Here is a 13837-nt window from a genome sequence, read left to right on the forward strand (position 1 = left end):
GCATCTGTCTGTGGACTACTGGTACTCACGGAGAGTGTGTCAGAAAACCCGGTACTCTTAACTGCTGAGACATGATTCTCCTGGTGCATGAGTTCAGTTTGCTTTCAGAGGGAATGTTTTAGAACTCGCCCCCCCCCACCCACCACCACCACCACCACACACACACACACCTCTTTGCAGACTGGTTAGTGTCTACTTCTTCTTGTGACAGCTCCTGGAAGTCACTCTGTAGACCAGGCTCATGGAGATCTACCTGCCTCTGCCTCCAGACTGAGTGCTGGCTAGACTTCCCACTATCTTAAGGCACAAGATGTGTGGAGAGAGCTGCCCCTTTATAGCTCACATTTTGAGTGCAGGGGGGTGGGGTGGGGGGGATCTTTACCAGTGGAGACCAAGGTAGGTTAAGTCCTCCTGGTGTTGAGAGAGACCTGTTCTCAACAGGGTTTGGTTTTTGTATTTTATTTTATTTCATGAATGAGAAACTCTTTGGCTCGGCTGCGCGCAACTGCCAGGCATGCCGAGGACCATCCTGTTCAAGGAGCTCATTAGCCATGTGGGCTTTCTTGGAGGTGATCCTGTACTGTGATGCACCTCCAGAATTGCTTCCGACTTCTGAGAACAAGGCAGGCATGAAAGTGTCAGATAACCTTAGACCTGGAGTTAAAGACAGACAGGTGGGAGCTGGGAATTGAGCAGATAGTGCTCTTAACCACTGAGCCGTCTCTCTCCAGCCCCCGCCCATCTTTGTTTTTCTTTTTCTTCTTTCAGTTTCTTTTAACCAAGCACACTCCTGATGGATGAAAGCATACAGTTGGCCTAGACACTCGCTACCTGAGGGTTTCAAGACTGACTGACTGTTTGTTCGATTAGGTTGGCGGAGGGGCAGGGCTCTCAATTTAATTGAATTTTTATTTCCTACCATGCCTTCCGATCATAGTTTCCTATCCCCAATCTCATTATGGTCTATATGCAACCTAGTGAGACTTCATTGTCCTCCTATGGCCCAGATGCATGGCAGGCCCTGCTACTTGGTTTCCTTTGGTTTGGTTTGAGACAGACAGACAGACAGACAGACAGACAGGCAGGCAGACAGGCAGACAGGCAGGCAGGCAGGCTGGCTGGCTGGCTGGCTGGCTGGCCGGCCTCGAACTCACAGTGATCTGTCTGCCTCTACCTCCGGAGTGCTGGGAATTCAAGGCAGGCAGGCAGGCAGGCAGGCAGGCAGGCAGGCCCTCCTTTTTGAAAAGTTTGAAAATCAAGCACCACACATAAGAGCCATTTGGCTATTCTTTGAATATGGACACTTTCCTTAGGAACACAAAGTTACACCCAAAGTACGCAGAAGGAATGGTATAACAACTTAGAATTGGCCGGGCAGTGGTGGTGCACGCCTTTCATCCCAGCACTCGGAGGCAGAGGCAGGCAGATCGCTGTGAGTTCGAGGCCAGCCTGGTCTACAAAGCGAGTCCAGGGCAGCCAAGGCTACACAGAGAGACCCTGTCTCAAAAAAAAAGAAAGAAAGAAAGAAAGAAAGAAAAAGAAAAGAAACAACTTAGAATTGCTTACGTACAGAGAAAAGTCTTTCCTTTTCCTGGCTTTTGGTTCCATTTTTTCCCATTTATTTATTTATTTATGTATTTATTTGTTTGTTTGTTTGGTTGTTTTATTTTTGGATTTTGGATTTTTTTGTGTAGCCTTGGCTGCCCTGGACTCGCTTTGTAGACCAGGCTGGCCTGGAACTCACAGCGATCCGCCTGCCTCTGCCTCCCGAGTGCTGGGCTGAAAGGCGTGCACCACCACTGCCCGGCCAATTCTTTATTGCAATATCGTCCTTTCAAACTGTAATTGAATCGCCCACCCCAACCCCACTTTGTAGACCAGGTTGGCCTCAGAGTTCTGCTTGACTCTGCCAATACTGCCCTGAATTTCCCTACTTTGGAAAACTTTTATCTGTGAGATCACTCGGCTCACAATTAAAACAAACAATCAAACAAAGGGAAAAAAATCAGCCAAGGCTACACAGAGAGACCGTCTCTCAAAAAAAAAAGAATTGTCCCTTACTACAGCTGCACATGCCTATAATCCCAGCACTCTGGGAGGCAGAGGCAGGTGGGTGAATAGGTTTTTATTGGCGGGGGTGGGGAGGTGGGCTCTCTGTGAATTTGAGGTCTGCCAAGGATTTTACACAGAGAAACCCTGTGCGGGGCGGGCGGGGGTGGGGGAGGAGGAGAAGAGGAGAATTGTCTCTTGGTTGAGGCCCCTGCAGCCCCACCCCACTAGCTAGCACAGCAACAAAGGGTGTGTCTCTGATCTGCAGAGCCTGGAGGGATGCCTGTCCTGAGGAGTTTATTTCTGCTGTTTTGCAGCATTCCTTGCTCTGCTCGTTGCCCTTGTGGTCTTCACACCCCCTCTTGATCTAGGACTTGTACGAAAACTCGAAGGGGGCAGTATCGTTGGCACGTACAACAAGAAATAGTGAGTGCTTGATCTTTTTCAGGTGTTGCTGCTAGAGCACATTCATGATTTGACCACCACCCTTGGAAAGAATTTAGAGATTCCGGCGTGGTGGCACACGCTTGTTTCTAAAGCAGGTCCAGGAGAGCAAAGGATACACAGAGAAGCCTTGTGTCGGAAAACTAAGATAAAAAACCAAAAAACCAAAAAACCAAAAAAAAAAAAAAAAAGGAACAAACAAATAAACAAAGGAATAAAACTCAGAGATGTAGCCGGGCATGGGGGCACATGCCTTTAACCCCAGGACTCGGGAGGCAGAGGCAGGCGGATCGCCTACAAAGCAAGCCTGGGACAGCCAAGGATACAAAGAGAAAACCTGTCTCGAAAAACCAAACCAACCAACCAAACAAAAGAACTTAGAGATGTAGATTGTTAGCAATGATGACTGCCCTTACAAAGAATTTGGCTTAGCAAGTTTGAGGTTTAGGAAGAGGTACACTCTTAGCAGCCGAGCTACAGACTTTTTGAGGCTTACAAGCAAAAGCAGTGCCTTGACTACCACTAGCTGACATGATTCTGTCATGGAAGCTGGACTTCTAGGGGATTGATTTCTTTTTATTTTTTTATTTTTGGCTTTTTAGAGACAGGGTTTCTCTGTGTAGCCTTGGCCATCCTGGACTCACTTTGTAGACTAGGCTGGCCTCGAACTCACAGCGATCCGCCTGCCTCTGCCTCCCGAGCGCTGGGATGAAAGGCGTGTGCCACCACGCCCAGCTGGGGATTGATTTCTTACTGCTATTTTTTCCCTCAGCTTCCTTGACGTGATTTGATAAAAATTGTTAATGAGTAGATGGGCACTTTGGAGATTTAGACTAGAAATGGTTGGTTAAATTCGTGATTCTTTTAGGATTACACACACACCTTTAAAAATAATTAACACAAAACAATTCATTCTGTCTTTGTAACTGCATTCATTGGAGCTTTTCATGTTTCATCCAAGTGTGTGTGTGTGTGTGTGTGTGTGTGTGTGTGTGTGTACAGAGTGGGGGGAAGGGGAGAGAGAGAGAGAGAGAGAGGGAGAGAGAGAGAGAGAGGGCTCAATTTTCATTTTTATTTCTTTTTTCTTTTTCGTTTTTGTTTTTTGAAACCGGTGTGAGCCACCATGCCTGGCTCAGCTAAATTTTATTAACAATTATATTTTTAGTATGAACCACCAGACTAACCCAGATGAGATGAAACAGAGATTGAATGAATGAATGAAACCTTCTGTTTATTAGTTCCCAGGAACGACTATCCCAGTGCTGTCAGCAGGATTTCTTCTGCTGGCACCTGGAGCCCTTGAGCGGTTCTCTGTAGGAACGTTTCCAAGAGGAGCAATGAACAGCCAAAGGACCCCACGTCTCCAAAGATGCCCCCCCCACGACCCTCCTGATTTTGGCTCACATTTATATCTCCTCTTGGAATTTTTTCAAGGAGGTTTTTCAGCTGGTTGGTAACAACCAAGCTCCCCAACAAGGTGCTTCTTCTTCTTCTTCTTCTTCTTCTTCTTCTTCTTCTTCTTCTTCTTTTTCTTCTTCTTCTCCTCCTCCTCCTCCTCCTCCTCTTCTTCTTCTGACGGAAGTTAAGACAGGGTTTCTCTGTGTAGCCTTGGCTGTCCTGGACTTACTTTGTGGGCCAGGCTAGCCTCGAACTCACACTGATCTGCCCGCCTCTGCCTTCCAAGCGCTGGGATGAATGGTGGGCGGGCGCCACCAAGCCCGGCTAAGTGTTGGATTTCTGTTTTGTTTTCTGTAAAGTCAAGGGTCCCTCTGTGTAGTCGTGGCTGTCCTGGAAGACACTCGGGAGACCAAACTGGACACAGACTCAGAGGCTCACTTGCCCTCACCTCCCAAGGGCTACAATTTTGTGTTTGTGTGTAGGTGTTTGCTTGTTTTCAGGGGTAGCGTTTCGATGCAACAGCCCTGGCTGTCGCGCAGCTTGCTCTGCAGACCAGTCTGCCATTTTGCTTTGGTTTGTCTTTTCTGTGCCGTGAAGGGCTTCACGTTTAGAGTCAGATTTGGTGCAGGCACGCAGGGGCCATACCTAATATGCCGTGGCTTTCTCAGAACCCTCTCTGTGTATGCCAGGCTCGCCTCCGATTCGGAGCGACCCACCAGCCTCTGGCCCCCAAGTGCCGGGATGGGAGCTGTGGGCCGCCCCAGACGGGCTCGAATTCTATCAATATCTGCTTGGGTTGAGTGAAAAAGGATCTGAAGGTCATCATCACTCCTCCCTCAGCCTTTGGCCTTATGCCAGAAAGGGTGGGTAACTGAACTTCTTATCTCTTGATTACCTTCCAGTGACACCTTAGTTTCTCCTTGGAGGTGGAGAGGCCTCCGTGGCTGATGTGGAAAGTCCGCCATTTTCAAGTGTCACAGGGAAACGCTCATTTGGTTTTTGATCCCCCCCTCCCCTTTCCCCTTCCCCTTCCCCTTCCCCGACAGGGTTTCTCTGAGTAGTAGCCTTGGCTGTCCTGGAATCACGTTGTAGACCAGTCTGGCCTCAAACTCACAGTGATCTGCCTGCCCCTCCCTGCCTCAGCAGTGAGTGCTGGGATTAAAGGTGTGTGCCACCACCACGCCCAGATGGTTTTTGTTTTGTTTCGTTTCGTTTTAAGAGATGGTGCCAGTCTCTTTATGTAGCCTTTATTGTCTCAGAATTCACTGGGTTTTTTGTTTTGTTTTGTTTTTTCCTTTTTGAAGATTTCTTGACTATTACGTATACAGTGCTCTGCCTGCATGTACATACACCGGCATGAATTATGTTCATACTTTTACTCATTCATTCATTCATTCTTTCATTTATTTTGTACTCATCTCTACGGTTGTTTATTTATTTGTTTTTTGTTTTGTTGTTGTTTCTGTTTTTTGAGACAGGGATTCTGCGTAGGCTTGGCTGTCCTGGACTCACTTTGTAGACTAGGCTGGCCTTAAACTCACAGCAATCTGCCTGACTCTCCTGGGATAAAAGAAAGCCCTGCGCCACCACCCCCTGGCTTTCAGTTATTTCTTTGAGTCAAGGTCTCGCCCTCTCCCTCTCCCTCTCCCTCTCCCTCCCCCCCCTCTCCCTACCCCCGGCATTCCCACCCCACTGTATGCCTGTAGTGCTGAGTATACTATTTTGTGGACTGGTTAGAGTCACTGCTGCATTACTAATAAATAGAATCAGTACTGATGACTAATAAACATTGGTCTCCATTTGTCTGTCTGTGCCTCCCCTATCTATCTATCTATCTATCTATCTATCTATCTATCTATCTATTATCTTTGTATTTATGTATTAGTGTAGTACGGAGGCTACACTAAATAAAGGACTAGTTTATCCTTTATAAATAGCTGAGTAATGAATTAAATATTTAGCTTGTGTGGCCTCTGTTTTATCACGCGTGAATTATGTTCATGCTTATATGTATTTAATTTGTATATTTTTTAAAAAGATATTTGTTTGGCTGAGCATCAGTTGCACACGCCTTTAATCCCAGCACTCGGGAGGCAGAGGCAGGCGGATCGCTGTGAGCTCCAGGCCAGCCTGGTCTACAAAGTGAGTCCAGGACAGCCAAAGCTACACAGAAAAAAACCTCTTTTAAGAAACAAAACAAAGCAAAAAGACAGAGAAGGCTGCTGCTTCCATATTGGTGAGGTCAGACGCCATGACGGTTGCCGTCCACATGGGGGCTTCATTATGGCGATGTCAAGAGCCAAACTTTGTTTGAACTTTGACTTGCACATTCCACATGGTGGATGATGGGGAAGAGAGAGAAACGAACACACACACACACACACACACACACACACACACACACACACACATCCCTCTCAGAGAGACGTGTGAGGGGCGGGGGGGGGGATTTTGAAAGTAAAATGAAGACACACAAAAAAAGAAATATGTGATAGATAAACAGTATAAAAAAATGAGAAGAAATACAAAACGAAAATTACTAAATTCAAGAAATCAAATTGGAGCCGGGCGTGGTGGCACATGCCTTTCATCCCAGCACTCGGGAGGCAGAGGCAGGAGGATCGCTGTGAGTTCAAGGCCAGCCTGGTCTACACAACGAGTCCAGGACAGCCAAGGCTACACAGAGAAAGCCTGTCTCAAAAAAACAAAACAAAACAAAAAAAAAAAGAAATCAAATTGGCCCTGGTAGTTCATTGCTTTAATCCATGCACTGTGAAGGCAGATCTCTGACTTCTAAGTCAGACCATGGTACACATAAGCATACAGATGAGTGATCTCACATCAGTGCACCACAGAAGAATCTTGAAGAATCAGACAAATCAGAAGGTAGTGACTGGTTGCATCAATGTATAGTCGGGAATTTTTTTCCTTTCCTTTCCTCTTTCTTTTTTCTTTTTCTTTTTGCGATTCACTGAGTTGTAAGAGATTTCAGTGTTCATGGAACACAGAGGCAGGACAATGAGGGCCTGTCTAATGAGCTGCTTTCTCCCCCCTCCCCACCCACCAAACACTGCCCCCCCTGCCCCGCACCCCATGTATTTTTGTGCACACAGTCTGAGATATTTAATTCTTTTTTTCACCCTTCCTTCCCTCCTTCCTTCCTTTTTTTGTTTTTTTTCCTTCTTTCTTTCTTCTGGGCTTGTGTGGCCCCTGTTTTATCACACATGAATAATGTTTGTAATTTTATTTATTTATTTATTTATTTTTTATTTATATTTTTTTATTTAATGTCTCTTTGGTTGTTTCTTTTTTCTTTTTTCTTTTTTGGTTTTGGTTTTTGGAGACAGGGTTTCTCTGTGTAGCCTTGGCTGTCCTGGAATCACTTTGTAGACCCGCCTGGCCTTGAATTCACAGCAGTCCACCTGCCTCTGCTTCCTGAGTGCTGGAATTAAAGAAAGGCATGGGCCACCACCGCTTGGCTTTCAGTAATTTCTTCAAGTCAAGATCTCTCTCTCTCTCTCTAGTGCTGGGTATAGAATCACACTGATTTTGTGGACTGGTTAAAGAGTCACTGCTGCATTACTAATACATAGAAGTCGTACTAATTGTTAATAAACATTCTAGCCAACACTACGTAGAACAGGCTGCCTGACTCTGCCGTGATCAAATGAGGGAACTATGAGAATTGGTCTCCAATTGTCTGTCTGTGTGTCTGTAATCATCTATCTATATATCACCTATGTATTTGCTTGCTTGCTTGCTTGCTTACTTATCTACTAAGTTATTTTGGAGATAGTGTCTCTCTATGTATTCCTGTCCGTCTTGGAAATCATTGTGCATACTGACCTAGGTTGGAGCTAGACCTTTTCTTGGGGTTAAAGAAATTGTAGTTTTTTGTTTGCTTGTTTGTTTCCTGACAGGGTTTCTCATGTAGCCTTGGCTTGCTTTCGAGACCAGGCTGGCCTCCAACTCACAGCGATCCTCTTGGCTTTGCCTCCCAAGTGCTGGGATTAGAGGTGTGGTAGTCTTATTTCAGGTTTTAATTACAACTAATGTAATGAAAAATAAAGTGATCAGTTCCTTGCTGCTCTGCCTTAGGGTCTCCCTGACCCTAAGGTTTTTGTTTTTGTTTTGTTGTTGTTGTTGTTGCTGTTTTGTTTTTTTACTTTTACTTCTCTCTCTCTCTCTCTCTCTCTCTCTCTCTCTCTCTCTGTAAATCCATATTTCATGTCTTCCCTTTTAAATGATTTCTTTATCTGTGTGTCTATTGTTGTTGTTGTTTAGTGTTTTTTGTTTCCTTTTGTTTGAGACAGGGCTTCTCTGTTGTAGACAAAGATCTGCTTGCCTCTTTTGCCTCTGCCTCCTGAGTGCTGGGGTTAATTACAACTAATGACATGAAAATTAAAATGATCAATTCATTGCTGCTCTGTCTGTCTTAGGCAAGGTCTCCCTGATCCCTAACCATATGGTTTTTGTATTTTTACTATTGCTTTTTTTTCCTTTTTCTTTCTCTGTAAATCCATATTTCATTTCTCCTTATTTTCTTCTTATTGTTTTTATATGCATTGGTTTGTTGTTGTTGGTTTTTTTGGTTTGTTTTTCTGTCCTTTTTGTTTTGATTTTGCATGCAAGTATGTCTGCGTGAGGCTGTCTGATTTCTCTGGAACTGCCCTGTGGGGGCAAGCCTCATGGATGGTTGTTCCACCGCCTTTACCTAAGTTGGGGGTGGGGGGAGGGGAAGCCACGGCCAAGGGTGCTTCCAAAGCCGTGGGCTCCATCCTCTTAGTACTGCATGCACTTAATCCATGCATGCCTGTCATGTCAGCACCCAGCAGCTGGAAAGAGAAGATCATCTCTAGCACCATTGGACTGGTGCTTTAATTTGCACTAACTCTATATTTAGTCTGAGACCAGAAGTTGGGGCTGGGTGGGAACAGCATTAGCAGCAACAGCAGACACAACAAAGGAGGGACCCCAAGCGGTGAAGTGTTTTCAAAAGGAGCCTCCCTCCCCGATGCTGCCTTCCCTAACTGATTTGCCACTAACTGATTTGTCAGGCAGGTCACTTTCGCTCTCTTTCACTTGGGCCTCCCTGTTAGAGAAGGAAGGTTTCCCCTGTTTTCACAGCTCTCTGTTTATTCTACTTTCACTTTGTATGGCCTGAGGGGTTGGCCCAGTTAGGGTTTGGGTTAGCTAATCATCAGAGTCTAAGGTTCAATCATAGTTTGTATGAACAATCATAAAGGATGAGGGTATCAGACCACACATGGTCATTTACACACACACACACAGAGAGAAAGAGAGAGAGAGAGAGAGAGAGAGAGAGACCTTATAAAATCAAATTGAATGGACAATAAAGTAACAGGGAATTAAAAACACACAGGCTTTCAATCCCAGCACTCTGGAAGCAGATGCAGGTAGATCTCTGTTAGTTCGAGCCCAGCCTGGTTTACAAAGTCAGTCCAAGACAACCAAGGCTACACAGAGAAAACCTGCCTCAAAAACAAAAACAAAAACAAAAACAAAAAAACCCAACCAACCAACCAAACCAGACAGGCTTGTTTATGATGGGCATGGCTGTCTTTGAACTTTCGCTGTAGGCCAGTCTGGCCTGGAAACAGAGATTGGTCTGCTTTTGCCTTTCCCGTTTGGTAATTTGGTTTTGTTTTGTTTTGGTTATGTGTTCAAGAGTGGCCATTCACTGACCACTCTCAGACACCAGACTCATATGGATGGAAGTGTATGTGAACACTGGGGAGGGGGGGACAAAAACAGAAACAAAGCTGGGTGTGGTGGTGCAGGCCTTTAATCCCAGCATTCAGGAAGCAGAGCCAGGCAGATCTTTATAAGTTTGAGGTGGGCCCGGTCTACAGAGCGAGTCCAAGACAGGACAGCCAAGGCTACACAGAGAAACCCTGTTTTGGGGGGGGAAGACACACACACAAACATACAGACTTACAGGCCAGAACAATGCCTATTCCTTTCAAAGGAAAAAACGCAAAAGTTGAAGGTTACCCTTTGACCTTGTGTCAGAAAGGGTGGGTGAGGCTGCTGCTTGACTGCTTATCTCTTAATTATCTTCCAGTTACACCCTACTTCTCCTTGGAGGTGGAGGTCGAGCAGCCTTCATGGTTGGCTGATGTGAAAGTCGGGCATTTTCAGGTTTCACAGGAAAACTCTCATTTGTTTGCTGTTTGTTTGGTTTTTCCCAGACAGGGTCAGTCTCTTTATGTAGCCTTTATTGTCTCTGAATTCACTATTTAGGCCAGACTAGCCACCTGAATTCACAGTCTATCTGTCTCCCTCTGACTCCCAATGGACATTCATAAGGCCCTATGGATATCTCACCTTCTTTACACCCTGAACTCCAGACAGACATGTTATTTTACACAGGGTTTCTCTCTCTCTCTCTCTCTCTCTCTCTCTCTCTCTCTCTCTCTCCTTCCCCCTTCATGCTTCCCCCCTCCCTGCCCCCCCCCCCCGTGTGTGTGTGTGTGTGTGTGTGTGTGTGTGTGTGTGTGTGTGTGTGTGAAGGCTACACAAAGAAACTAGCTCTCAAAGAAGCCAAAACTAACTAAATAAGTCTGCCTGAGACACAGGAAAAGTTCCAGACCAGTCAATTCTATTTGTGTTTTCTGTTGTAATTACTGAAAATAAAATGATCAGTTTCTGAATTCATGGCTACTCTGCCTTAGGGTCTCTCTAACCATATGTCTCTTTCTTTATCTTTTTGCCTGTTTGTAAGCCCACGTTTCATTGGTTATTCTTTATTAATGATTCAGTAAATTTTATGTGCATTTTTGGGTTGTTGTTTTATTTGTCCTGTTTTTCCCCATCCATGTCATTATTTTTATCTAAAAGCGAGCGCCACAGTGTCTGGATGATGGTGCATTTTTCTGATAAGTTATACTCCTTTCTGTGTGACAGCACCTCAGCATTTAAACCAAAGAGAGCATTAAGAGACATAAAATGGCGGCGCACGCCTTTACTCCCGGCGCTTGGGAGGCAGAGGCTGGTGGATCTCCATGAGTTCCAGGACAGCCAGAGCTGTTGCACAGAGAACCCCTGTCTCGAAAAATCACAAACATAAAAAATAAAAATAACAAAAATAAAAATGCGTCAGGGTTGAAGAGCACTGGCTGCTCTTGGGAAGGTATAGCCTTCAGTTCCCAGCAGCCACGTGGTGGCTCACAACCATTTATGAGGAGACCTGGCGCCCTCTCCTGGCCCGCAGGTGGAGATGCAGGCAGAACACTGCACACTTAATGCAGAACTCAAAGAGAACAGAAAGAGAGAAAAACACAATGAAACGACCCAGCTGAGGGGGAGGTCTGGTGTTGCTCCTGTGGTCTCATTTTTATGACAGCGAGATAGGACTCAGTGGAAATGTGGCGTGTTCCGTGGGTAGATGGGCACCTGTAGGATGTAAACTAGCTAATGGTTGGTTAAAGTTTAGATGTCAGATTCTTTTTCTTTTCTTTTTCCTTTTTTCTTTTTTGGCTTTTCGAGACAGGGTCTCTCTGTGTTATCCTTGGATGTCCTGGACTCGCTTTGTAGACCAGTCTGGCTGGCCCTGAATTTTTACAGCGATCCACGTGCCTCTGCCTCCCGAGTGCTGGGATTAAAGGCGTGCACCACCATACCTTACCCGGCAGATGCGTGTGGGATTCTTTTAAGATTTTTTTCTGTTTGTTTGTTTGTTTTGTTTTTCGAGAAAGGGTTTCTCTGTGTAGCCTTGGCCATCCTGGACTCACTTTGTAGACCAGGCTGGCCCTTGAACTCATAGCATCCCTTTCTTTCCTCTTCCAGAAATGGACTGCTTCCTGATTTCAGCTTAAGACAGTCACACTTCTAGGTCATGGTAGAGGGGACTAGGAAGGACTCCAACCCATTTCACATAAATAGTACCCTGAACGAAAAGAACAGGCATCGGCTGCTCTGCCTTTTGGTCTCTCCAGTCTCTTGTGTATGTTTGGGCATGTATGCGAACCCACACATTTCTTTCTACCATAAATTATATTCCAAAACAAATGTGTGTTTGTAGTATTGTTGTTGTTTTTTTTTTTTACACTTTTAATTTAAAGGGTACTTTCCAGGTCAGGGGTGAGAGGCTCCTCACAATCCCCCCCCTCCGCGCCCCCGGCCCTCCGCTCCACCCCCCTGCCCCCCACCCCGTGTGAATTGGATTTAAGTCCCTGCCATTTAGAGGGATGGTAAACACAGAGAACAGAGAAGATCACTTCGGAAGATTTTTCCCCCCTGTGTGGCGGTGCCTCAGAATTCAAACGAAAGAGAGCATGAAGACAAAGCCAATGGGACTAGAGAGATGGATCGGTGGTGAGGAGCACTGTCGGCTCTTCCAAAGGACTTGGGTTGGATTCCCAACACCCACACGGCAGCTCACAACTGTCTGTAACACCACTACCAAGGGATCTGACACATTCATACCGACTGATGCACAGAAAAAAATTAAAATAAGGCCGGGCGGTGGTGGCGCATGCCAATAATCCCAGCACTCGGGAGGCAGAGGCAGTCGGATTGCTGTAAGTTTTAGGACAGCCTGGTCTACAAAAGCAAGTAAGTCCAGGACAGTCAAGGCTACACAGAGAAACCATAACGTGAAAAACGAATCCCTTCACCCCCCCCGAAAAAAAAAGAAATAGAAAAAAAATAATAAAATGAAATAAAGGCAAATAAAATGAAAGGAACCGTCTCAGAGGTCTGGTGTAGCTCCTCCGTCTAATTTTTTTTTGTTTGTTTGTTTCTTTTGGTTTGGTTTTGGTTTTGGTTCCAGAAGACAGCATTTCTTTATGGAACCTTGGCTGTCCTGGACCCGCTGTGTAGACAAGGCTGGCCTCACACTCACAACAACCCACCTGTCTCTGCCTCCCGAGTGCTGGGATGAAAGAAAGGCGTGTGCCACCACCGCCTGGCTACTGAAAGATTCTGAACTAGTTTTTTCCCCCTGTCATTATGGTTAATTTAAAAGTTTATTTTCAATTAAAAATATTTATTCATTTTTATGTGTACAGTGCTCCATCTGCCTGCGTGTACGCCTGCACGCCAGAGGAGGACGTTAGATCAAATTATAGATGGCTGTGAGCCACCGTGTGCTTGCTGGGAATGCAACTCAGGACCTCTGGAGGGGCAGTCAGTGCTCTTAACCTCTGAGCCACCTCTCCATCCAGCTCTTAATTTTTGTTTTTTGTTTTCAGAGAGCGAGTTAAGCCTCTATGTGGTTTTTCTTTTCATGGAGCGAGGGAACTATGTAGTGATCTAGGGAAGAGGCTTCCCTATAATTCTGTACATGCACAGTGGGGTTAAGTTCTGAAACCGGAACTTAAAGAAGCCAGCTCTGTGTGGTCCTGTAGGCCTTGAATCCTGTAGCTCTGAAGGCAGAGGCAGGTGAAACTCTGTGAGCTGGAGGCAGGCCTCATCTAGTTAGGGATTTCCATGGTTACATGTGGGGTATGGAGACTACACTAAATAAAGGACCAGTTTATCCTTGAAAGATACCTGAATAAAGACTTAAATATGTACTTGGAAAAACCAAACACAGAAGTCCACCTGTCTCTGCTGTGATTACATGAGGAAACTATGATGCTTGGCCTCCATTTGTCTTTCTGTCTGTGTATCATCTATCTATCTACTTATGTACTTACTTATCTAAGGTTTTTGGAGATAGACTGACTCTCTCTCTCTCTCTCTCTCTCTCTCTCTCTCTCTCTCTCTCTCTCTCTCTCTCTCCCTACCCCCCCCACCCCTCTGGCTGTCTTTGAAACTGATGTGTAGATCAACTTAGGTTGGAACTCCCAGGACTACCTAGAAACTTTCTTGGAGATAAAGAGCTGAAAGGACCAGCATGGTGGCACACGCCATTCATCCCAGCACTTGGGAGGCAGAGGTAGGTGGATCTCTGTGAGTCTGAGACCAGCCTGGTCTAAAA

This window comes from Acomys minous (genome assembly GCF_964271855.1).
Source record: "Acomys minous genome assembly, chromosome: 17".
Classification (NCBI taxonomy): Eukaryota; Metazoa; Chordata; class Mammalia; order Rodentia; family Muridae; genus Acomys; species Acomys minous.